A 24886-nucleotide genomic window follows, 5' to 3' on the forward strand; every position below is an offset into this window, starting at 1 on the left:
CCCTGCCTACGGGGAGCCCGATGTGGGACTCAATCCCAGAACTCTGGGATCTCAAGCTGAGAGTGAGCAAGACAGATGCTCAACCCCTGAGTCACCCAGGTGCCCCAGCAATTTCATTAGCAAAAGCATATTTCACCATCCCTTCCGATGGCCCTTAACAAAATTTGTAAAAACCTATAGGAGGAAGAGACAAAAAGTCTGAACAGCTCCACTATGCCAGAACAAAACCTACTGTCACTTGCTGACCTCCCAAACCATTCCTTTCAAGTGATAGAAACCAAAAAGAAAATAATTTATATTCTACAGATAATATTTAAGTCACTTAGTATCACATCTTAGAAGCTGCTGGCAGACCCTAAGCAATACATTTATATGTTAATGCAAACCACAAAAGTAGCATCCTGCCATATCCCCACTTCTCTTTAAGGGCAACACTTAAGCTACCACCTGCAAGATTTATCTCACTAAAATAACACGTTCAGATACAGTTATTCTTGTTAGACCACTTTACAGATGAGCAAACTGCAACCTGAAGGTACAAATTTTGCCTAACACTCCAGAGACAGAAGCAAGTCATTAAGGCAGGACTCACTTCACTCTCCACAATTCCAAACTCAATTTTGCACCACTACACTATAACTTGTTAAAATCGACTTCCTATCTTTTCAGTCTGAAAGCACTATATTCACTAAAAAGGAGGAAGAGAAAGAAAGAGGAAAGGAGGGGAGAGGGAAGGACGAAACACCAACCCGTACAGGGGGCGATGCAACCTCCCGGAACTACAAAGGATTAGAAGAGTTCCAGTTCTGATGGGTTCATGGACTCCAATATTTCACCACTCCTTCCAGAGGGAAACTGTCTGGTCCACCAAACTCCACCTTTATACTCTCTCAAAAATTCTTGCTTACTTTCTCCACAACGCCTATTAACTAATTCTCCTTATTTACTCAATCAGTCCAGCAAAGCTATTGTATTCGATATTGTGATTTAAAATTTGTTCCTACAATTTCTTTTGTTTGAATGGTTTTGTACATTAAAACTTAAATTCAATAAATACAGACATGGTTGTGCTCTACTTTGTTCTAAATGACCAGTTGTACCTATGATACACCGTATATTGAGTAGTAAGCAGGGTATAAAATTCAGTTTGACAGGGGGTGCAAAGAACTGAATTACTCCTGTATCTAGGTTTATGAGAAATCATCATTAGAGGTGTCTTTTATTTTACTTAGAGAATGTGTTTATGTCACTGGTAGTAATCTGTTTTTATGTGAGACACCCACGCATTCGTTACTTTATTAATGAAAATAATCAACTGATTTAAATAATTGCTATGAAAGAAATGTGGTCTTCTACCAAAGCAGAATTTATTACTTTTTGTATATACCCTTAATATGCTACCTGTTGACTCACAGATGTAATTTTCTTCCCTCCATAAAGAGAGCATTATACAATGACAAAATAGCAGAATAGTTAATATCAATAGAATATAAACGATATTACTTAATATACATATATTATTTTTACAGTTATTCCAAAAACTTCAAGTGACATTTCGGTTACTTAACAAAGTTAACTAAAATATTTATGAAGTCACTGACAAAAAAAAAAAAAAAAAAAAAAAAAAAAACAATTTGGCAGATTAATTTAAGAGATTAAATATGGTTTTCCATGTTGTGGTAAAAAAATAGATTTTTTAAAAAGCATTTCAAAGATTAAATTACTTAACTGGTAATTTAGTATTTCACATGATCATTTCCAAGTACAAATCTTATAAAAAATGTGTGTTTTTAAATTTTTTATTTCATTATAAATATATATTTCCACAGATAAAACAGGCTACTTTAAATGCTGGGCTAAGCAACAAACTCAAGTCTTCATTTTCCTCTTTCTAGTCAACTAGGCATATAGTTAGGAATAACTGACCACCTTGGGGTATTTTTATACAAGAAATCTCTTTACTGAGGTGGAAAGTCAAACCAAATGATGTCCAAAGCCCCATCCAAATCAGTTTCTTTTTTTTTTTTTTAAGATTTTATTTATTTATTTATTTATTTATTTATTTATTTATTTATTTATTTATTTATTCATGAGAGACACAGAGAGAGAGAGAGAAGCAGGCTCCATGCTGGGAGCCCAATGCGGAACTCGATCCTGAGACTCCAGGATCACGCCCTGGGCCGAAGGCAGGCACCAAACCGCTGAGCCACCCAGGGATCCCCAACCAGAGTTTCTTGATTAAGAATTCTGTTCACAATTGTGCAGAACCCCAAACTGATCAGCTTCATTATTTCTCACATAAAATCCATGAAATACTTTTAACATAATATAAAAATACAGTTTGAAAAGTGAAAATAAAAAAATGTTGTGATGTGTAACAGGAACTTCCAAAGTGTGAAGCAGGGGTTCTTCATATATATATATATATATACACACACATGCATATATGAAAGTCCTTTAAACAAGAAGAGTCCATGCTTAACTGAAGCGCTCTATAATCTGGCCTCACCTACTGTATGTATGTACTGCCCATGGCTCCTAGCTGAGCACAACTGACCTGCCTATTCCCACTGGGCTCATTCTTGCTTCTGCCACTTGCTCATGCTACTTGCCACCCTCAGCCACCGCTTATCCGGTGTTCAGTTTCACCTTGGTGCCTACTTTCTCCATGTCCTGACATATTACACCTGAGTACTGTTAAACCTTATCCATCTTATATAGAACTCTACCCTCCCAATTCAGATCTACCTCTTCAGTGTTTTCATTGGAAGCTTACAATTACCTCCTGTGACTATATACTGTGTTGAATATGGACTATCTGGGTCTAAAGTTGTGTTTCCAGGACTAGACTGTCAATTCTGCATCTGGCACTTCTTTATCTCTGGAAATTCTTGGTATTCAGTAAATACTTGATGATTTATTGATAAAAATAAAACTTTATTTGTATGGACTTTTTTTCTATTTTGGTTTTCCAAAAAAAAATTTGAATTTTTAAAATGATGTTTGTTTAACATTCCATTTTTTTGTTGTTGTTCTTTACAACTCGATTTTGTGTATCTACCCTAAAAAATGCCTCAGAAAACATCATTTACTAATTTCCTAACATGCAATGCTCTGTGGGTGTGATTAAAAATGTCAACTAGGTAAAAAAAAAAAAAAATGTCAACTAGGGCAGCGCCAGTGGCTCAGCTGTTTAGTGCCGCCTTCAGTCTGGCATGATCCTGGAGACCCAGGATCGAGTCCCACGTCAGGCTCCCTGCGTGGAGCCTGCTTCTCCCTCTGCCTGTATCTCTGCCCCTCTCTCTGTGTGTCTCATGAATAAATAAAATATTTTAAAAAATAAAAATAAAAATGTCAACTATATTCTAATCATTCATATATTGTTATAACTTCTTCATTAAGTAAAACTTGGCATATACTGTACACAAATTAAAACTAGTGCTGCCTGACCTTCTAAAAATTGCTATTTATTGTATGGTGGAAACATTAAATAACAGTTTTGCCCTTTTTTTCTGATTAGAAGAGTACAATGTACATATTCTAAAACCCTCAAAGAATGCCTAGTAGTATAAATAAGAAAGTTAGAACCACCTGAAATAACAGTAGCAAACAGTAAGCACTGTTACCATATTTGGCATATGCCCTTTCATATATGCATACACACATACAAATGTATGAATTCCAGAAGCTGCTCATTAGGTGCAGACTCCATTCTCCCTATTGATGTGACCTTGAGCTCTTTGGCCTCCTGATGCTTCTGCTTACTAATCTGTAAAATGGGGCCAATAATATTTTCTCAGAGAAATGTAGTGATTATTAAATGGATGATCAATGTAAAGCACTTAGCAAAGTATCTAGCATATAGCAAACTCTCAATGTTATTTACACAGTTGACCCCTGAACAACATGGGTTTGGACAGCATGGGTCCACTTAGATTTTTTTTTTCAATAAATACAGTACCATACATACATGTATTTTCTCTTATGACTTTAGTACATTCTTTTTCCCTAGCCTACTTTAGTGTAAGAATACAGTACAAAATATGTATAACATACAAAGTATGTGTCAATCAACTGTTTATGTTATCAGTAAGGTTTCCAGTAAACAAGAGGCCATGGGCAGTTAAGTTTTGGAGGAGCCAAAAGTTGTATGAATTTTTGATTACACAGGCCTCACTCCCCCAACCCTATGTTGTTCAATGGTCAACTGTATATCCCTGACATAAATGCCATTTGTAATCTACTTCCTTGAGTTGGATGATACTTCACAGACAGACCTGGCTATCAATAAATTCAATAAGATTTTGTTTTCAACAGATTTAGTGTTCTTTCTATCAATGTTATCATTTTTATTTAACTCTCTACTGGACATTTTGGTTGCTTCACAATTTTTAATGACAACAATACTCTGGTAAACCTAACTGTAGCCAATTCTTTATACATATCCATAATTATATTTTTGAAATAAATTCCTAGTGGTAAAACTTCTGGTCCCAAGGTTACTCACATTTGAAATGTTTATGAATAGTTCCACAGAAAAGTAAAAGTTTACAACATGTTTCAACAGTACACATACATGTATATTTACGATAGCCTCCTCAACAGCTGGTGAGGCCATCTTCCTAATCTTACACAATTCAATAGCAGAAAAAAATGGTTTTAATTTGTACTTCCTGGACTAAAATCAAGATTAAACACCAATTCATTGGCTTACTGGTCATTTATCTGTCTTTTGTGAAATCCCTGTTCAGGTCTTTCCCCATCTTTATACTGGGGCAGCTGCTTTATTCTAGGTAAGAGGTTTCTTCCTTAAAACTATGAAATTTTCATTGCCACATATATTACAAATAGTCTTTTTCCAGTTTGTACCTTGTCATTTAAATTTGCCAAATATTTATTATGAAGATGGGCTTTAGTTTTTTTAGTCAAACACCTATCTCCAATTTATGATTTCTGGATTTGGTGTCACTCTTTAGAAATTTCTTCTCCATACAGATTTATAAACAAATTCCCCTAAATCTTACTTTAGTACCTTTTATATATTACTCTGATTCAGTTTTTATGAGGCAGAGTATTTAGGGAGATGTATTTGAAACCTTAGAGCATTATTTCTGAAAATATCTCAGGTTGGACAAAGCATAATGCCTAGCCAAACCACTGTATTAAGGATGATATAGAAGCAGCTTTATCTAAGCTTCCAGAGGAGAATACTATAAAAAGGCACGTCATATACGCTGGCTTCATATTTTTAGCAATTAATTTTTATCCCAATCCATATACCTCTGTTCTGCTTTCCAGGCCTATTTATCCCACAGCTTACTTCACATCTGTACTCAAATTACTTCCTCTGGGAAAATAGCTTCACAAGGTGCCTATTACACTCAGAATTTTTCCCCTTATTCTACAGCAGATCTCATTTGGAAAGTATACATTTATTTTGTTAATTTGATTACCTGAACCATAGCAGAGATGAGTATTTTTGATCCTTACTGCATGACACATGAGGTGCTCAAGGGACAAAGGGAAGTTCCCAATATAGCTTTTTGTCTGGTTAGTGTACATCTGTTGGTTTTTCTAACAAAAATGTAAAGTCAGACTGAAGCCAAACAAGGCTGGCATACAGTCCCGCTTTGGAGGTAATCAATCTTTCCCTCACACAGTTTTAGAAAAGCCGAAGAGGCTCATCATCATGCTAAAAATTCATTCCTGATGGGCTGAAAAGGAAATATATATTTCATCCCAAAATGATCTGCTGAATTGTGTTATTTCAGTATCATTTCGTGCTCTTAAAAACAGGTAAATATCAGCATCCTTTCGGATGCTCTGCAGTTTTAAATCATACACAAATGAAATAAACATTTTATCGAAGAGTAATAACGCAAATCTGTATAGGGTTTGCAGCTTACAGAGTATTTTATAAACATTATTTTATTGAGTATTCACAATTTTGGTGTAGGACAGATATTTTTATGCTCAGGGAAGGCACTCAACCTGTACTAACAAATCTACTAAGTGGAAGAACTTGAAGATAAGGATGCCCGCTAACCGCCCCCCACCCCTGCCAGGGTGCATATTAGCTGCCCCAGGACATAGCCCAACCCCCACCGCCTGCCTCTCCTGAATGTTCCCTTTTTGGACGCCCAATATTCACCACCTCCTTAGGAACCATCTCGAAACGCATGTTCTCTAAATCTTCATAGGCTGCACTTAAACCATGCTACCAATGTGATTCTTCCAGGACTTAAATACTCCATGGTCTATTATTTCGCATTACTGGCAAATCTCTTTTTCTCCCACTTGTAGATAAATCCTTTGAAGAGACTGTAAGATCTTCAAAGATAAAAGCTTTTTTAACTTCCCACAGTGCCTAATATAAGAGTCAAAAACTGATTGTTAATAAACTGGAACAGGGAGGTTATGTTCCAAAAAATGAAAACAAGCTATTTTTAAAGGCCTTGCCTGACACTCTCCCAGACTAGGTGTCCCCACACCCACCTGCAGGCTCCCAGATCCGCTCAAAGGGCACATACACAGGCACATGAACATGCCCAACAGGAACACAGTGTTCCCAAGATAGACCCCGAAGGTTTTTAAACCTGAGGAGGCAGCAATATTTTTCCTATACTGAGACCTGGGGAGTGGTGCCTGGAGGCTTTTCTTTATAAAACAGCTTTCCACATAAGCTTCTGCCCCAGCAGGAGCTGGGGGGGGGGGGGGGCGGGGGTAGGAGGCAGCTAGGAAGGAAGAAAAGTGCTTCCCAGTGAGCTAGGAAGGGCCCTTTCACTCCCAGTGATGAAATTCCAGGTAACTTCCATTGTTTTATCTTCCTGGCATAATGAACTTTGAAAAAGTAAGTAGATGAGGGGTCAGAGAGAAAGACAGTGCCTTCTCTCCCAAGACAAGACAGGTCTCATGTTGATGAATTTACAACCAAAGTGTCAACTCTGCCATGATGTCTTACTTTTACATTTGTGACATGAGAGTAAAATTCATTTTCAAAACTCCAAACTATTTCCCAAAAGCAAAAGTTCCACAAGCATTTGTGTACCCTGTTCTATATCAAAAGTGTCTTCCATATGTACATAAACATGGGTGGTTATATCTGTGACCCAACCTGCTATATTCACCTCAAGATGGACTTCCTCTCAAACACATAAAAGTCACAATTAGATACACTAGGTCTACCACATATATCATGCATCCATCTTTACAGCCTCAATTAACAAGACATCCACAGGCATGGCAATTCAAACACACTGGACACACCAATTCATGGCACGTGAAAAACGCATCAACTTCTGCTCTTAAGTTCATTTCCTAAGATGTACTGGTCAATAGTTATCTCATTAACACTGTGGATCCCCATTTTTAGCATTCTATTTACATTTTGCAACCTCATGTATTTTCTGGGTAATGACCAGATGATGGGGTCTCTAAGTTCCAACTGAGAGTAAACTCCCATTATCATAATGTTGGTAATTCATAACTTTGGTAGAGAAGCCAACTTGAAGATGTTTCTTTAAAAAGAAACTGTATAAACTAGTCATGGGTGAGGAATGCACTACAGACTGGAGAACAGTCAGGAATACTATCACTGCTGTTCTCTTTTTCTGAACAGAAACAGAATTCTTTTATAGGCCATAGTTAAACCATAAGCAAATGCAAAGCACAAAGTTAGCATTATTAAAAACCTGGTGTGGGGGGCACCGGATCAAAGGGCAGCCCAAGGAAGCCTTACAGATATGGAATCATTCTCTATCTTGATTGTGGTGATTGTTACATGAATACATGTGACAAAACTGCATAGAACTATACACATAAGTACATACAAATAAGTGCATGTAACTACTGGAATCTAATGAAGCTCTGCAGATTGTACCAATGTCTTGGTTTTGATACTGCAGATATGGTCATGCAACATGTTACCACTTAGGAGAAATGGGTGAGAAGATATGAGATCACCCTGTATTTAAGGGTGGACTGGGGAAGAATTTCTGTGAACTTATAACTAGTTAAAAATAAATTCTTCAAAAAGAAAACCTGTCAGTCACAAACTCTGTTTGCTATCCAACCATCCATCTATCCATCCACCTATGCACACATACATACAGTGAGGCATGTATTCATTCAACCAACATTTACTAAACCCATACTATTGTTTAGCATTGCTCTACATGCTGGGGCTATAGACACAAAATGATTATATTATTTGATCTCTATGAACTCACAGCCTAGATATCCACTACAAAAGCCGTATATAAAGGAAAGAGAAGGTACAACTATGCCCCATGTGAAAAAGACACGTAACGGCCTGTAATTGGTCCACATCATAATCAAGCTTTACATGAAAGCAAGTGTATTTGCCAATCACCATTGTATTCACAAAATAAATGATTCTGTGTGGTCAGTATCAAATGGTCATATTAACCTAATGTTCACATCATTAAAAATCTCAACATTTAAGTTTTTGCTGAAGGTATTTCTATCTTAAGAGCAAAGAATTTTCAGTTACAGTGAGTGGACTGCTTTCATAAAAAAGGGGATTGTGTCAGACTTCAAAAGCTCATTGTTTCTTTCATATTCCCTTTTTGAAATACATCTTTGAAACATTAAAATTGTTCAAGGAAAATTTGCAGCTTAGTTTTTAAAGCATATAAAACTGAGGGGTGATAGACTCCCAGAGGAAATAAAAATGCTTGATATTAAAATTTAAACATCTATAACTAATGAAAGAACTTTAACCTAGAATGGAGGTTACTATTTTTCAAAATATAGCTAGGGGGCAGAGTGGTGTATAGGTGGCACAGTCAGTTGGGCATCTGACTCTTGGGTTCGGCTCAGGTGGTGATCTCTGGGTCATTAGACTGAGCCCCATAGGGCGTTCTATGCTCAGCACAGAATCTGCTTCAGATTCTCTCTCCCTCTCCTTCTGCTCCTCCCACTCACTCATGTTGTCTCTCTCAAATAAATAAAACTTAAAAAAAATACAGCTATGGATTCACTTCAGAAATTATGTGTTTCATTAGAAAAGTTTTACAAAAGCAAACAACCTCATTTTAAATTAATATGATCTTTTATTTAAGAGATACTTTCTCTTTGATTCTGATTAATTTTGAATTCACAGTATCTTACCACTTTAATTTTTTTTTAACTCAACACTTTAATTTTCATTTATCCAGTCTCTCTGTCAAGCTGGTCTAATCAGATCTTTGGGGTTCTCTCATACTTCTAATATTACATCTAAAAAATCCTACGTAAGAAAACATAATTCTGTAAAAAAAAATAAAAAATAAAAAATGGTACTACTATTATGCTTTAGCCCTAATATTTATTACAAAGATATTACTTTTGAAAATAGGCAAAAATAAAAATAAAGGACCAATGTTAGGTTTAATAATATAATTAAGATAAAGATGAAAATTCTACATATATTTTTAGCCTTAGCTTGGATGATCACTGGACTTGAGAGAGGCAAAGATGGAAATACTATTACATGACACTCTTGGTTTACCTCCAGGACCACTCTGCAATGCCCCAAAATTTTCACACAGAACCTACTGTCCATAAATTCAATATAAAACTGTACCTTTCCTAAACCGTCATGTATAAAGAATGTAGTATGACTTGTTCAAAACCCAAACTCATCAATGTCAAAACCTGAGTGTGGTGCTGAGCAGACGTTCTAGCTGAAAGAATTCAACTACAGGCATCACATATTAAAATGGATAAATGGTAAACCAGACATACAGGTCTCTTAATTCAAACTTTGCCTAATAAACAGCCATTAGAAGAATATCATGTCTCTGAAAACTTAATCTTTCATAGACTATGGGAACAATTCATCACCATTTCACTGATTTTTTTTTTGGATCTATTAAATACCAGTCATAGTGCCTAGTGCTAAAAATTCAACAAGTCATCCATAATCAATAGGCTTCATGCCATCATAGAGAACACCTATGAGGAAAAGAGAAAGGTGTGCCTCATGCTACCTGTATATGGAATACAGAACTGTGCAATTTGGACCACCCATCACTCCTGAAAAACACTGATAACCTGAGTGGATACACTGGACACTGCAATCCTAGACCAGATCATAGGATTCTAGAGACTCCAGGAGCCTCCCTCAAACCAAGAACAGTTTCAGGAATGAAATCAACTTCCAGTACTATAAACTCCCTGCCAGTATCAGTATGCCTACAACTTCTCTCCCTTATTTTCAAACCACTTAAGACTGAATAAGAGACTCTTTGAGTACGTCATTTAGATACACTGACTGCACTACATAACAAAGCTATAGTTATTAACAGGCATTTTCCCCACAATTTCTTTTGAGAGTCATCCTCTCTTCTTAAACACATTCTATATAATATTAAGTCATACAACCCAGGTTATCAATAGCTGAGGTAGTCAAAAAATGTTTATGCCACGTATTGCAATGATCCTTATCTCAGAAAAGCAGATCTGATTTCCCTCCACCCTCCCTCAAATCTCCTGGAGTTAAAATCTTGACGTCATCCCTGACCCTTCCCCGTCCACCTAGAACCCTTCTCATTCTACTAGTTGCCAAGTTTTATAGGTCCTGAGAATGACTTTCAAATTGAGCCTTCTTTTCTATTTGCATTGCCACAACACCCAGAATGACATTAAACAAAATCCACAATATAACCTAAACCACATCTTGAAAATTATTGCCTACCACATACACATCTTACCCAACAACCATGCTCATACTACTTTTGTGCACCTTTCATCCTTAGCATCCTTGCTCACACTGTTCCTTTCACCTCAAATATCTTAAGAAATACCATCTTTACAACTGAGCTCTAGTGCAACCTCCTCAAAGAAACCTAACTCTACCATCTCTGAACCCCCATTATATGCCTTGTAATGCAGTTACTTACATAACTATTTATTATGGAAGCATTTATGTAAGGGTAAGACTAGCCTTGTCCTACCCAGTTCAAGGACATATCTTATTTGCTTTTTTGTGAGTACTGTGCCTCAGATGGGACACTATACATAAGAGATAATAAACGCTTGTCAGATGGAATTGACCTTGAACATTCATGTTAAGATACTGACTTATTCTCAAATGTAAACATTGTGTAAACATAGCTAAACTTTTGATGAGTAGGAGGACCAGAACTTTAGTAGTTCAGCTGATTACAGCAACTGTTATTTCCTAATATTCATAATATTCATTATCAAAATCACCAGTATCCAATGCTCAACTTCATGCAAAAGGATCCAAAGATCAAAAATACGGCAGTGAAATTCTCCAGATCACTGACTTACACTTACGCATATACATACACACCCCAAAAAGTGGGGTAGGGAGACCCCAGGACAAGATAGTACTGTTTTTCAGCAGAATGCCTTGAGTCAGAATGCCTTGGTCCAATCTTGTTATTTGTTACTGTGTGAACATACGCAAGGTATATAAATTTTCTGCACTTTAATTTCATCACATGCAAAATTAAGATTGGGGCACCTGGCTGGCTCAGTTGGTGGAGCATGCAGCTCTTGATCTTGGGATTTTAAGTTCTAGCCCCACATTGGGTACAGAGATTACTTAGTGCTATACAAGTGTTTGCAATTCTTCTTTTCTATAATATAATGGTTTATTCATAACCTACTTCAATATTGTGAATGAAGATATCTGCTGGCTAATTCTTAATAGATAGACTCGCATATGCAATTAGCAGCATGAGGACTCAATCTTGAAAAGGGATCTGACCTGGTCCATCATTCCCTCCACCAGCCCCCCACCCCCACCCCGCCCCAGCAGTATTCTATGTTTTCACTGTAACAATGCTATCAAAAGGTCAGAGGGTCCTAAAGACTGCTCAAAAGAAGCAAACCTAGGATAGGATCTCTGTTTTGATTCAGCTATGTTGAACAATGCTGGAGTTAGGGTTGTGTGAATCCTAGTTACAGCCAGGGTTTGAACTGACTGACTTAAATGGATTGCTGAGTCTTAACATCAATTAAGTAAGACCTGATAAGTATGTCCGAAAGAGTAATAAAATAATTCAGAAGGACCTCATAAATATGTAACATTAAATATTTGCAATGTGTCATTCAATCAAACAGATAAGATCTGTGCTTCACGGAACAGGAGCTCATAAAGCATTTAAATGATTATGAGAAAAGCATTAAATGAGGCGCAAATTAAAACTGAGACAGCACAATGATCTCCACTGGTAGGAAGACTTTCTAGCACACAGATATGTCAGGAGACATGGTGAAGTTAGAAGAAATAGAGTAAAATACGAATTCAAGATTCAAGAAAGCAGCTAAGACTGGTCAGGATCTTTCTCAAGATTATCCAAATACCACCATCACCCCAAAAAGGAAGAAAGGTAAATAAGATTCCATGCATGATAAGTAATGTCTGACTAATTGACTGAAAAACCTTTCCACAAGGTTAAACTGAGATTTCCTTCATGAAATATTATTTTTTCATTAAGTCCATAAACTTGAAATATTGGATGAAATAAGGGTCTAGTGCTACTCAAGCTTTTCTAATTATCTCACTAATGGCCAGAAGGAAAATAAAATTAAGACCCTCGTCTTTTGACAGATTAAACTATTTCCAACATCAAAAATTAATGCGCTCAAATGCTTCAAAAGAATAGAATATGTTTAGTGCTGGATAAATATGGGTATGGAGAAGGAGAAGGAACAGAGAATTCACAGAAGCCTGATCAAGGGCCATTCTATCTGTGATGACACAGGAGCAAATGAAACCAAGACAACTCCAAAAATCATTCCAGCTTCGCTAGAAACAAATGAGAGCCCCCACTGGAAATATGGAAATTTACACGCATACATGTGTCTCTGTGTGTATGTGTACATGCACTCTCGGCTTTCATAATAGTTTCAGTGATTCTTGATGTTTTACTAAAATACAGCAAATTCGGATTAAAAATTATCTTGGTCCTCAACCATGACAATTAGCAAAAGCTCCCAAGCTCCTGTTTCTAACGAGCACTGATTGATTAATGCAGAGAAACAAAAGTAGTATATACTGTACAGAGACACAGTGAGGTTAGATTTTTTCTTTTTTTTTAAGATTTTATTTATTTATAGGAGAAAGAACACAAGTGGGGGGGGGGTGAGTGGAGAGGGAGAAGGAGAAGCAGATTCCCTGCTGAGCAGGAAGCCAGACCAGAGCTCGATCCCAGGACCCTAGGATCATGACCTGAGCAGAAGGCAGACGCTTAACGCCACCCAGGAGCCCGAGGCTTAGATTTTTCTCTTGGGAAGAATTCCTTGAGGAAAGTTTGTATTTCTCTATTTGAAGCAATATTTATGTTTTCAATAAAGACTAAAATTGTAAAAACTGGGCAATGGATCTAGTTATAATAAATCTGGCAAGTCCTCACAGCAATTGCTGTTTAGGCTGAAAGAAGAGAGTGGGAGAACATTATATCCATTAAACAGTCCTTAAGGGTTCTATGTTTACAGACAATCTTGTCAGGAATTTTGTGTCTATTCTTATTCAATATACAATACTTTTTAGCAGATCATATTTCATTTCTGTGCCCTTTTGGTAAATTGAAAAAAAAAAAAAAAACATGTGTTCAAACATGTGTTCAATGAGTAACTTCTCCAGTCAAAACATTAATAAAAAAAAAAACTTCTTATACTTTGCCCTTAGATAAATGACTCATCAGAGTGCCTAGGAAAATAAACTACCTCACAAAAAGATCAGTGAGAAAGAAAAATCTATCAGTCCCCAAACTGCAGAGGAATGAAAGGAAAACTACTCAGAAATAAGGCCTCTTTTTCCACAATCTGACCACAATTACTCCTCCCCTCTTCATTCACCAGCAGTGTTACTTGAGATCTCTAATTCTGTATCTGTAAAATGGGATAACTGAATGCCTGCTTTGCAACATCTCACCAGCAACGAGCACACTAAGCATCCAGATCTTCATTTTATAACCATTCTCTGGTAACAAGAACCAGGGCTCCTTAAAGAAATGGTGGATTCAAGGACAGAGGCAGGAGATATATAAGATGATCATGTAGCATCTTGTAGTACTAGAAAGTAAAGAGGTAGGAAAAGGAAGGAAAGAAAGGAGGCAGGGAGGGAGGAGCACTGTAATGGTGGTTTGTCAAATGGATACAAGAGCCAATTAAAAGAGTTACCAATGACCAAAGCTACAACAATTTGAATAAAATAAGGTAATATTAGATTATAACATAAAGTATAAAATAAATATGCACAAGTCTATACCAATATAAACTTGTAGACTGAAATGAACGAACAAATAAATAAGAGGCAAATCACATGAGTTAAAGAATTCCAAATAATTTTTGCATATACTTCATCCTCTAGGAGGTGGAGCATAACTCCCCACTTGTTAAGTGTAGGAAACGCATAGTGACTTCCTTCCAAAGAGTAACAGTAAGAAAGAAGAGAATAACATGACAGTGGAGAAACCTGACAGACTCCATCTCAGGCAGGTAATTAGGGTAAGCACACACAGTGGATTCTGACAATCAGTACTGTTGATCTGATGTAATGACAGTGACATTTAACCTCTGTGATCCTCTCAAAACCTGGAACCCCAGAATAATCATAAGAAGGACAGCAAAGACCACTCAGAGATATTCTACAAATTATGTGACCAGTACTATCCGCTTCATTCACCAGCAGTGTTACTTGGGATCTTACTTCTGTATCTGTAAAACGGGATAAGTGAATGCCTGCTTGCAGCATCTCACCAGCAAAAAAGTACAGAGCACCCAGACCTTCGTTTTGAAACCCATTCTCCAATAACAGGAATTAAGATCATGAAATACAAGGAAATTCAGACAAACCGTTACAACCAAGAGAAGCCAAAGAGACATAACCACAATATGCAGTATGGGGTGCTAGATAGACTCTTGGAATAAAAAAGGATAGTAGGTAAAAACTGAAAAGATCTGAATCAAGTATGGACTTCCAATCAATAAAAATGAATCAATATTGGCTCACTAATTGTAATGAATATATCACACTAATACTAATATAAAATGCTAGTAATACAGAGAGGTGGGTATGGGGTATGTGAGAAGTCTATCTTCACAATTTTCTGTAAATCTAAAAAATAAAAATAATTTTTTTAACGCCTGCCTCACCTTCTAAATAAGGCTAAATTAGCTTATGCAAGAAGAGTTATTGTTCAATGGATATAGTTAGTTATACAAGATTAGTAAGTTCTAGAGATCTGCTGTACAACATACTGCATATAGTTGTTAACAATATGGTGTGGTACAATATGATGTGCTGTACAACAACAGAGTATAGTTTACAATACAATTAAAAATTTGTTGAAAGGGTAGATCTCATTTTAAGTGTTCTCACCACCATGAGAGAGGGGAAAAGCCAATGGATACAATCTCTTGGAGGTGATAGATATGTTTATTACTATGATTAAAAGGTAATAGTATCATGGATGGATACAGATATTCAAACTCATCAAATCATTATATACAGTTTTTTATAGTATATCTCAATAAAGGCATGAAAGAGTTTATGGAAGTGCTTAATTTGTTCGCAGGCTGCAGTACCTCTTTTTAAAAATGTATTTTAAAAAATAAATCTACTTCCCCATTTGTTTCACAAAAGAAACATCGTCCATTTTATTTTGAAAGGCTTCTGGAGATTTCTTTCCCCCCTCAAATAAAAAAAAAAAAAAAACTAGGGTGACACTGGATAGGTCCTTCAGAGAGGCTAATGGGAGAAAAATAAGTCACCTATAAGAAATTACAAATTGGAAATGAATAATGTCAGGATGTTCACCTCTCGACTATGGCTGAGATTGTTTGCAGAAATACACTGTAACCGTTCTAACAAGGAATGTTTATCACTAACAGAAATTATCTCTATTTAGAAAACACTACTATGATTTTTTTAATAACAGATATTTTCAACTGATCATCTTATATTTCTATATAGACAAAGAATACACTTACACTCCCTTGCTACACCATTATAGGTTTTGCTACACCATTATAGGTTTAATTTTTTTTTTATCTCTTTACTGTCATTGATTCCCCTGTAAGTTATTTTAACATTCTTCACTTTCTTTGGAAAGACCTACTGAAAAACAGAAAAAACAGGAAATTAACATATATAGTGGTTTTGAAAATCATAGCTATATGAAGCTTAACTGTATATAATACAACTAGACATATACTTACTTATCCAGTATCTTTTCAGAATCAGCTCTCCTTTATTCTACAGAAATTCCGCTTAGTCCACATGTCTAAGTAAGAAAGTACCCTCCCCTCCAACCCAGGAGTGGGCATATGGCCCTAGTCTAACGGATCTGAATATTCTCCACCTGGTCACCTTGACTGATTTAGGGAATAGGTGACCAGGCCAACTATTAAGTTATCAAAAAAATCCTTACCCTTTTTCTAGGAATATAAAATGTCTATAGAAGAGGCAACCAGCAGCCATACTGTTGCCATATTGTAGTAATCTGAGAATAAAGCAAGCAGAAGCAACAAACCTGGAAAGTAAATAGAGAAACAGAGTACCAATGACATAATTTGAACTGCTGCATAAGGCAGCACTTAAAAACAAGATTCAAGTCTTAGATGAATCCATTCCATAAGCCAATAAACCATGAATTGGTTTTTGATTAGGTAAGTCTGAGTTGGGCTTTCAGTTGGGTTTGGATACAGCTACAAGAGTCTGCAAACCTAAAGGAGGGTGGCGTAGGCAAGACTGTAGTCTCCGTCTCTAACATTCGGAACTGGAACGCAAAGTCAGGCAGTCAATGACTATTTCAATGGTCAACAGAAATCCCCAAATTCAACAGAAACGGTGCACACGGCAGCTCACAACAACACCACTCATAGAGTTTGACTTCATCCTACTGGTTTACTATGACAGCTAGATCTTCAGCCACCATATCTACCTACATTCCACACAGCAGAAATAAAGAAAGGATGAAGAGGTGGAACAAAGACCACCTTAGAGGTGACCTTAGAGGTAGGCGTGTAGAAGCTCACATTCACTTGCATCTCAGTGGCTGGAACGCACTTGGGTTACATATAAAGGCTTGAAAATGTCATCTTTACTTTGGGCAGTCAGGCACACAAGTAAAAATTCCATTATCATAGGAAGAGGAAGGAATAGATACTGCAGGACAATCAGTCTCTGCCACATGTGGGTTTCTCTAATTTCCAACCAGAGCAACTCATACAAATCCTATGGCTTCATAATAGGTGTTCTTTCAATGACTTTTTATTTTAAAAGGGGAGCAAGAGAAACTTTAAGGCATCAAATCATCATAGGACTTATGTTCTGGAAGTCCCACACAACAATAACACACAATTAGAGTCCAGCAATATAAAAGTCTAATTTCACATTTTAGAAAATTAAAATTCTGGGAGTAGAGCTTTTTCATGCAGCCCAAAGTTGTTAACATAAATTCAATGAGGATTAAAATCTAGACTATATAAAGAAATTCTCCAAAGAAAAAAGATAAGAAACTCAATAGAAAAAAACTGGTAAAACATATGAATAAATGATTGGCAGAAAGGAAAACTCAAATGACCAAGAGGAATATGACTTTTAGGTAAAGAAAAGGCATACTGATCATACACACTGACTTGTACTCTCTTCCCAATTGAAATAAAATATAAGGGAATAGATTTTTCTTTAGGCATAGAATGTGAGATGAGTCAATATCAGGAAAAAAAAAATTTGAAAGGCAAAAAGCAGATGGAAGAAAGGTAAATGATTTAGCAGACCCTAGAAAGCTGAATAAAACTAAGCCAATTGTGAGGAAAACCGAGAAGCAATATGACTTATCCAAAAAAAAAAACCCTTCCAGAATCTGGGAAGCTGTCAGCTCCATATGACTCTAGAAATGGGGGTAAAATTTAGCTAAGACAAGAGAGACTGGCTGACAATCTCTCTAAGAATTTGTTAGATCTCCAGATAGACTGCCTTAGTGAACATAATTATCTACCCCTTCCCAATCCTGGAAGACCAATAGTTTCTTCCCTGTAAAGAGTAAAATCTGAGGCCTCTACTGAGAAATCAGAGATACCAGGTGGATGGTGGAATCACAGAGGGAATGTAGTGAAAGAGGGAACAGTGCATTAAGATGTCCGGTTTTCTTCTTATTTAGGGATCAAACCACACGCCCGGCCTATCTCTGTCTGCAGGAGTCTGGAATGTCTCTATAGAGAACCTAATTAGCCCTAGAACCAAGCCCAAAGATATTTCCTGCCATAAGGGGCTCAAAAAACAGTGGCCCAGTTAGCGACTGCGCTGAGATGCTCACAGACCAGCTCAGAACATCCAGGAATCTGCTGAGTGCTCCAACCAGAAATTTACAGAGATTATCAATGCATTCAAAAAAAAATAAGAAAAAAGGTATCATTTTAAAAGGATTCCTGGGATCCCTGGGTGGCGCAGCGGTTTGGCGCCTGCCTTTGGCCCAGGGCGCAATCCTGGAGGCCCAGGATCGAATCCCACATCGGGCTCCCGGTGCATGGAGCCTGCTTCTCCCTCTGCCTGTGTCTCTGTCTGTCTCTCTCTCTCTCTCTCTCTCTCTCTCTCTCTCTCTCTCTCTCTGTGACTATCATAAATAAATAAATAAAAAATTAAAAGGATTACTGTAAGAACAAAAACAAAAAACAAAAAAATATTTTAGAGGGGCCCTTGGGTGGCTAAGTGGTTGAGGGTCTTGGCTTTGGCTCAGATCCTGAACCCGGGTTCCAGGATGGAGTACCCCATTGTGCTCTTAGCAGGGAGCCTGTTTCTCCCCCTGCCTATGTCTCTGCCTCTCTATCTCATAAACAAATAAAATCTTTTTAAAAATGTTTTAGAAATTAAAAATATGATAGTAAAATAAGTGAGATGGGGCACCTGAGTGGCTCAGTCAGTAAGTGTCTGACTCTTGGTTTCAGCTCAGGTCGTGATCTCAGGGTCAGGGGATGGAACTCCACGTGCATCAGGCTCCCTGCTCAGGGCACAGTCTATTCCCTCTTCTTCTGCTCCTCCCCCCTACTCATTCTCTTTCTCAAAAACAAATAAAATCTTTTTTAAAAAATGAGATCATAAACAAGATGATAGGAAGACTATGAAGACACATCTTTCAGAAAGCAGAACAAAAGAGCAAAATAACAAAAACAATGGCATTCCATCCCAGAATATCCAAGAGTGGAATATGGGAGTTAAAAAGAAAACAGAAAATAGAGATGAGGACAGCATCAATGAAATAGAGACACACACACACACACACACACACACACACACACACCCCACTCCCCCACATTCATTTTCTTCTTCAAGAACTGAAGAGATGATGAAAATAAATTCTAATAATTCTAACATGAAGCATTCTCAACATGCTTCTCAAATATAGTCCTCTGGAGGGAACAGTAGCCTGGATCCTCTAACATGTCCCCATTTGCAGCTGCTTGCTATTTGAACTCAGTAAATGAATGAATTTGGGTAACAAGCAATTTCTGTATTTGGAGGGAAAAAAAAATCTCTAAAACAAGGATTTACATTTTATCATTTACAAAATGAGAGGGCCAGTTGAGTGCCCTACAAAACTTGATGAAAAGAGGGATCCCTGAGTGGCGCAGTGGTTTAGCGCCTGCCTTTGGCCCAGGGCGCGATCCTGGAGACCCAGGATCGAATCCCACGTTGGGCTCCCGGTGGATGGAGCCTGCTTCTCCCTCTGCCTGTGTCTCTGCCTCTCTCTCTCTCTCTCTGTATGACTATCATAAATTTAAAAAAAAAAAAGAGAGAGAGAGAGAGAGACCACACTGGGCAGCCCGGGTGGCTCAGCGGTTTAGCACCACCTTCAGCCCAGGGTGTGGTCCTAGAGACCTGGGATCGAGTCCCACATCAGGTTCCCTGCATGGAGCCTGCTTCTCCCTCTGCCTGTGTCTCTGCCTGCCTCTCTCTCTCTCCCTCTCTCTCTCATATATAAAAAAAGAAAAAGAAAAAAGAGATCACACAAAGGCACATCATTGGGAGATTCAGTATCTTTGGAATAAGAACACTTATTCATGTATTATGAGATTTCAGAGATGGAAAACTGGAGAGTCAGGTGAGAGAGAAAAGGTCATTAACAAAAGTACCAGGAATTATCATGGCATCCCAACAGAAGGTAGTGTAGAGGAATATCTTCAAAATCCCAAAGGAAAATTATTTTCAATTCTGAATTCTAGACCTAACTCTACTATCAATGAGGTATAAAGGTAAAAGATATTCTCAACATGCTGCATGTCAAAAATTTACCTCTCCTACAATCTTGCTTCTCAGGAAGGAGGGAGTAAATAAAGGAGGGATGGCGAGAGGAGGAGTCAGAGGGCACAAGGAAGGGGAAAGGATGGTAGTGAGGCCCAGGACCAGAGCTGTGCACGCAGAGCAGGGCAGGAGGCCCCAAGAAGACCTGATAAAACCTCCTCATGACCTCGGATGCACGAACAAGAGAATCAGACAAATCGGGGATTAAAGCAGGAATGAGAATGTTCAAAACTCAGCAAATAAACAATCAGACAATAAAATTTACAGGAAGGGAAAAATAATCACTGTATATAGCACAACTGTGAGTAGCACTTCCACAGGTACAATCAGGTAAACATTTAATACTGATTTAATCAATGTTGACTACGTTAGAGAGACAGAGAAGCTGCGCGTTCGGTGGGGGGCATGGGGGTGAGAAGAGCTAACTCCTCATAATGCACACCGGCAAGTCCACAGAGAAGGGTGGACACTAAAGGAAATAAAAAGAAAAAGCAACATATACAAGTTAGAGATACAATGCTTAAAAATCAAAAGAATCTGCAAAACAACTGAGAAAAAAGTTCCTCAGAGGATGGAAAAATAGAAGGGAGAAAAACAAGCAAAGAATTGCTGCTTTTTCCTCACAAGGTCTGTTGTTCAATGTGACCATTTAAACTCTGTGCCTACAAAATTCTGACAAACACCAAAACTGAAAGACAAAACGAAGAGGATTTCTGATAGAAGCATGAGGGCTTGCCATGTGCAGGAATGCACAGTGAGGAGACCTAGTATGTATCAGGGGCCATGGGCTCCTGTGGGGGTCAAGACTAAAATTACACTCTGAAGGGACACCTGGGTGGTTCAGCAGTTGAGCATCCGCCTCCAGCTCAGGGTGTGATCCTGGGTCTGGGGAATCGAGTCCCACATCAGGCTGACTGCATGGAGCCTACTTCTCCCTCTGCCTCTGCTTCTGTGTGTGTGTTTCTCATGAATAAATAAATAAAAATCTTTTAAAAATAAAATAAAATAACACTCTGAAACCAACCATGTTGCATGTTGGGGCAGGGGGCTGCAATTTACACCAGAAGAGTTTATACCGAAGAGGATGTGAACCTATTAGAGATTCTGAACAGAGGACCTACGTGACCATTTGAAAAGGATGAATCTTCGAAGCAGGAGAAGTTGGGGAGCGAGAGCCAGAGACTCCAGTCAAAATGGTATTTCAGGGCAGCCCCGGTGGCACAGCGGTTTAGCGCCACCTGCGGCCCAGGGTGTGATCCTGGAGACACGGGATTGGGTCCCATGTCGGGCTCCCTGCATGGAGCCTGCTTCTCCTTCTGCCTGTGTTGTGTCTCTGCCTCTCTCTCTCTCTCTCTCTCTCTCTCTCTCTCTCTCTCTCTGGATAAGTAAATAAGTCTTTTAAAAAAAAAATGGTATTTCAACAGTTCAAGTAAGAATTAATAAGGGTCTGAATTTCCCCAGAGGCAAGGGATATTATAAGGAGAGGGAGAGAGTGAGGAAGAGGCTAAAACTCACCAGAAATCAAGGAAATACATCTCAAAATAACAAAATATCCCTTTATACCTCTCAGGATGATAACAATTAGAAAGGAGAGTAATACCAAGTTTGGGCAGTGGTTTGGGAAAAGGGAAAACTTTACAGACAGCTGGTGGGTACTTAAAACTAGCAGAGCAATTACGGAAAAAATAAAAATATGACAGTGATTAGTGCAGTGAGATTTAGGCCCTATATGATCAGGCAACTCCACTCCTCTTAAGGACACATTTTTGGAAATGCTTACGGAAACACTTAAAGGCATTCAAGATTTCCACTAGGGAATGGAAAAATAAATTACAGTTGGTGAATGTTACAGAAAACTACACGGAAGTGAGAGCTAATAGCAACATGGATAGAAGTTAAAGTATAATACTGGGTGAAAATTGTAAGACAAATAACCAGGTTTTATAGCATAGAACCACTTATAAAAACTAATCACACAGACGTATAAACAGCTCAGATGACTCTGCAAAGTCTCCTACGTATCAAGGGACATACTTCAGGCACCCAGGGAAGCATGCTTGCCTAGTGCTGAGGAGTGGGGCAGAGAACAGGAAAGAGGAGTGGAAGTGGGAACTGAAGAAAAATAAAGTAAAATGAGCATGAACAGGAGAGGAGCCTTCAGGTACCACGAAGGGAGGCAGAGCATGGAGTAAGGAGTGGGATGGACTCAGCCATCATCAGAAGATCAAAAGCACCATCACCACTCACAACAAACTGAACCCCCCCCCCCAAGAAACAAAGACAGACAGAATTGTGATCAAGGAGAGAGAAGGTGAAGCCAACTAAAAAGAAAAGACATTTTGGAATGAGAACATAAAAATTCCATGTCTGGTTCCCAAATCTTCTAAATGTGGATTCAAAACGAATTATTTTACCTTTCTAATGCCTCCACTTCCTTAGATGTTAAAAAAGGAAGATGGAATAACTTCTCAGATTAATAACTGTGAGGATTAAACTATATCAGGAACATGTTGGAGGAGGGGGAGGTTGGCTCCTGGGCAGCTCAGTTGGTTAGGCATCTACCTTCAGCTCAGGTCATGATCCCAAGGTTTTGGAAACAAGCCCCACATTGGGGCTCCCTGCTCAGTGGGGAGCTTGCTGCTCCCCTCTCCTCGGCACTTTTGCTTTCTCTCTGTCGCTATCTCTCTCTCAAATAAATCAAATCTTTTAAAAAAAAAATGAAACATGGTACACTGTGTAAGCCTTCTAGGATATAGGGCCATACACGTAGGCATTCTCGTAGTTCACTCACCGGTTGCCCTTCAGGTAATTCTGAGAATTACATTTTTGAATCCATTATTCCAAGTTGTGTTGTTGTTGTTGTTGTTTTTATCTTTGCTACCAGCCCCACTCTTGAGAAGGCTACTAATAAAAATAAGTTTTTTGATGCTCCACAGAAAGGAAATAACAATAGGTCCATCTACCAAAACTGAGAATCAAATTAATACCCAAGAAAGCAGGCTATCTACTCTGCCCAACATTACGCTCCACCATCTTGACCAGATCACATCATACACTATTCAAAGGAAGAATTCTTCCCCCAAAGTAAGTTTCTATTCCAGTTTACAAAGTTTTAAAGTGAATGACACTTGGACATTATGGCCATGAATATTGAATTAGGCAGAATCAAATGTGCCACCTCTAGATAAAGTCACCCCTCCTGGTGTCTGTCCTTTTCTTCCATTACCACAGCTGAGATAAAAGTTGGAGGGCAACTGGTTTTCCCTTCCCCTTGCATGTACCCTGCTCATTTCTGCTTCCTCAACTACCAAATATACTTTCTGGCACTAGACCCTTCCTCATCATCTCTGCCAATCGATAATCTTGCTTTCCTCTAAAACCTTCCACAGTCTTCTCTGGCTGCCTTATACTGTACAATCACCACAGCCAAACCAGCAATCATTAAGAAAGCATATATATGTTAACTTAAACCTACATAGGAGAAAGCTCTTGTATCAATCAGAAAATTCTATTATCTAAATTTTTTGGGGGGGGGGCATATGTTTACAATGAGCATGGTCAGATATAAATATAATAATAAACTGAAATACCTAAAATAATTGATGAAGTATCAAAGTATACACTTTACAATATAAGCTATTAAATACAATATTTATAGAGAAAACATTTCATTTGCCATTTGTATGAGAAATTGATTGCATCCAAATATATTTCACTTATATTTAGTACATATTCCTTGCAATAGATACAATTCTCAACTTTCCATTAAACTATAAGAATCATGATGGCAAGAAAGACCACCTACCACTATCAGTACTACGACCTACTACTGGTAATAATTATATAGTAAGAGACAAGGACTATTATGTGTCAGGCATTAAATTCTTCCCATGTTTGAATTCATGTAATGCTCTCAACAATTCTACAAGGTAGGGCTAACATCCTTATGTCATAGAAGAGAACTAAATTACAGAGAAGGTAAGACTGCCCAAAGTCATAAGCTAGGCAAACAGTGGAACAGAATGAGAACCCAAACAGTCAGAGGCTGGTGCTGTTTACCAATCAACATACTGCCTCCATTGGCTTCGGTAAGAGCCAGAACAATGCTTATAAAAGCTAGAGGTTACACACCTGCATACTGGACCTTGCACACAACAGATGTTCAAAAGGTAAAATGAGTATCAGCAAAGCTTAAAATTATCACATAAATCTCTTTGGACAAAAAAATACGTTAAAGTATCACTTAGAATTCTATCAGTACATTGTTGAGAAGGAAAATGAGGTGGAAGAAAAAGAGAAAACCGTATGGCTTGTCTGCATTTTGGTCAGGCTGAAGGATAAAATGGGACCTAGAAACTCATATTCATTAAGAAATTGGAGATAAGGGGATCCCTGGGTGGCTCAGCAGTTTAGTGCCTGCCTTCGGCCAAGGGCGTGATCCTAGGGTCCCAGGATTGAGTCCCACATCGGGCTCCCTGCATCATGGAGCCTGCTTCTCCTTCTGCCTGCCTCTCTCTCTCTAACTCTCTCTCTCTCTCTCTCTCTCTCTCTCTCTCTCTGTCTCTGTCTCTCATGAATAAATAAATAAAATCTTTAAAAAAA

General features: G+C 38.0%; 1 protein-coding gene across 2 annotated transcripts in view; it reads right to left on the bottom strand.

Moving 5' to 3' along the window:
* KLF12 (KLF transcription factor 12) overlaps positions 1 to 24886 on the bottom strand; it is a 424918-nt gene that overhangs the window by 323908 nt on the left and 76124 nt on the right. The window lies entirely within an intron of this gene.

The sequence above is a fragment of the Nyctereutes procyonoides genome, unplaced genomic scaffold (assembly GCF_905146905.1).
Source record: "Nyctereutes procyonoides isolate TBG_1078 unplaced genomic scaffold, NYPRO_anot_genome, whole genome shotgun sequence".
Classification (NCBI taxonomy): domain Eukaryota; kingdom Metazoa; phylum Chordata; class Mammalia; order Carnivora; family Canidae; genus Nyctereutes; species Nyctereutes procyonoides.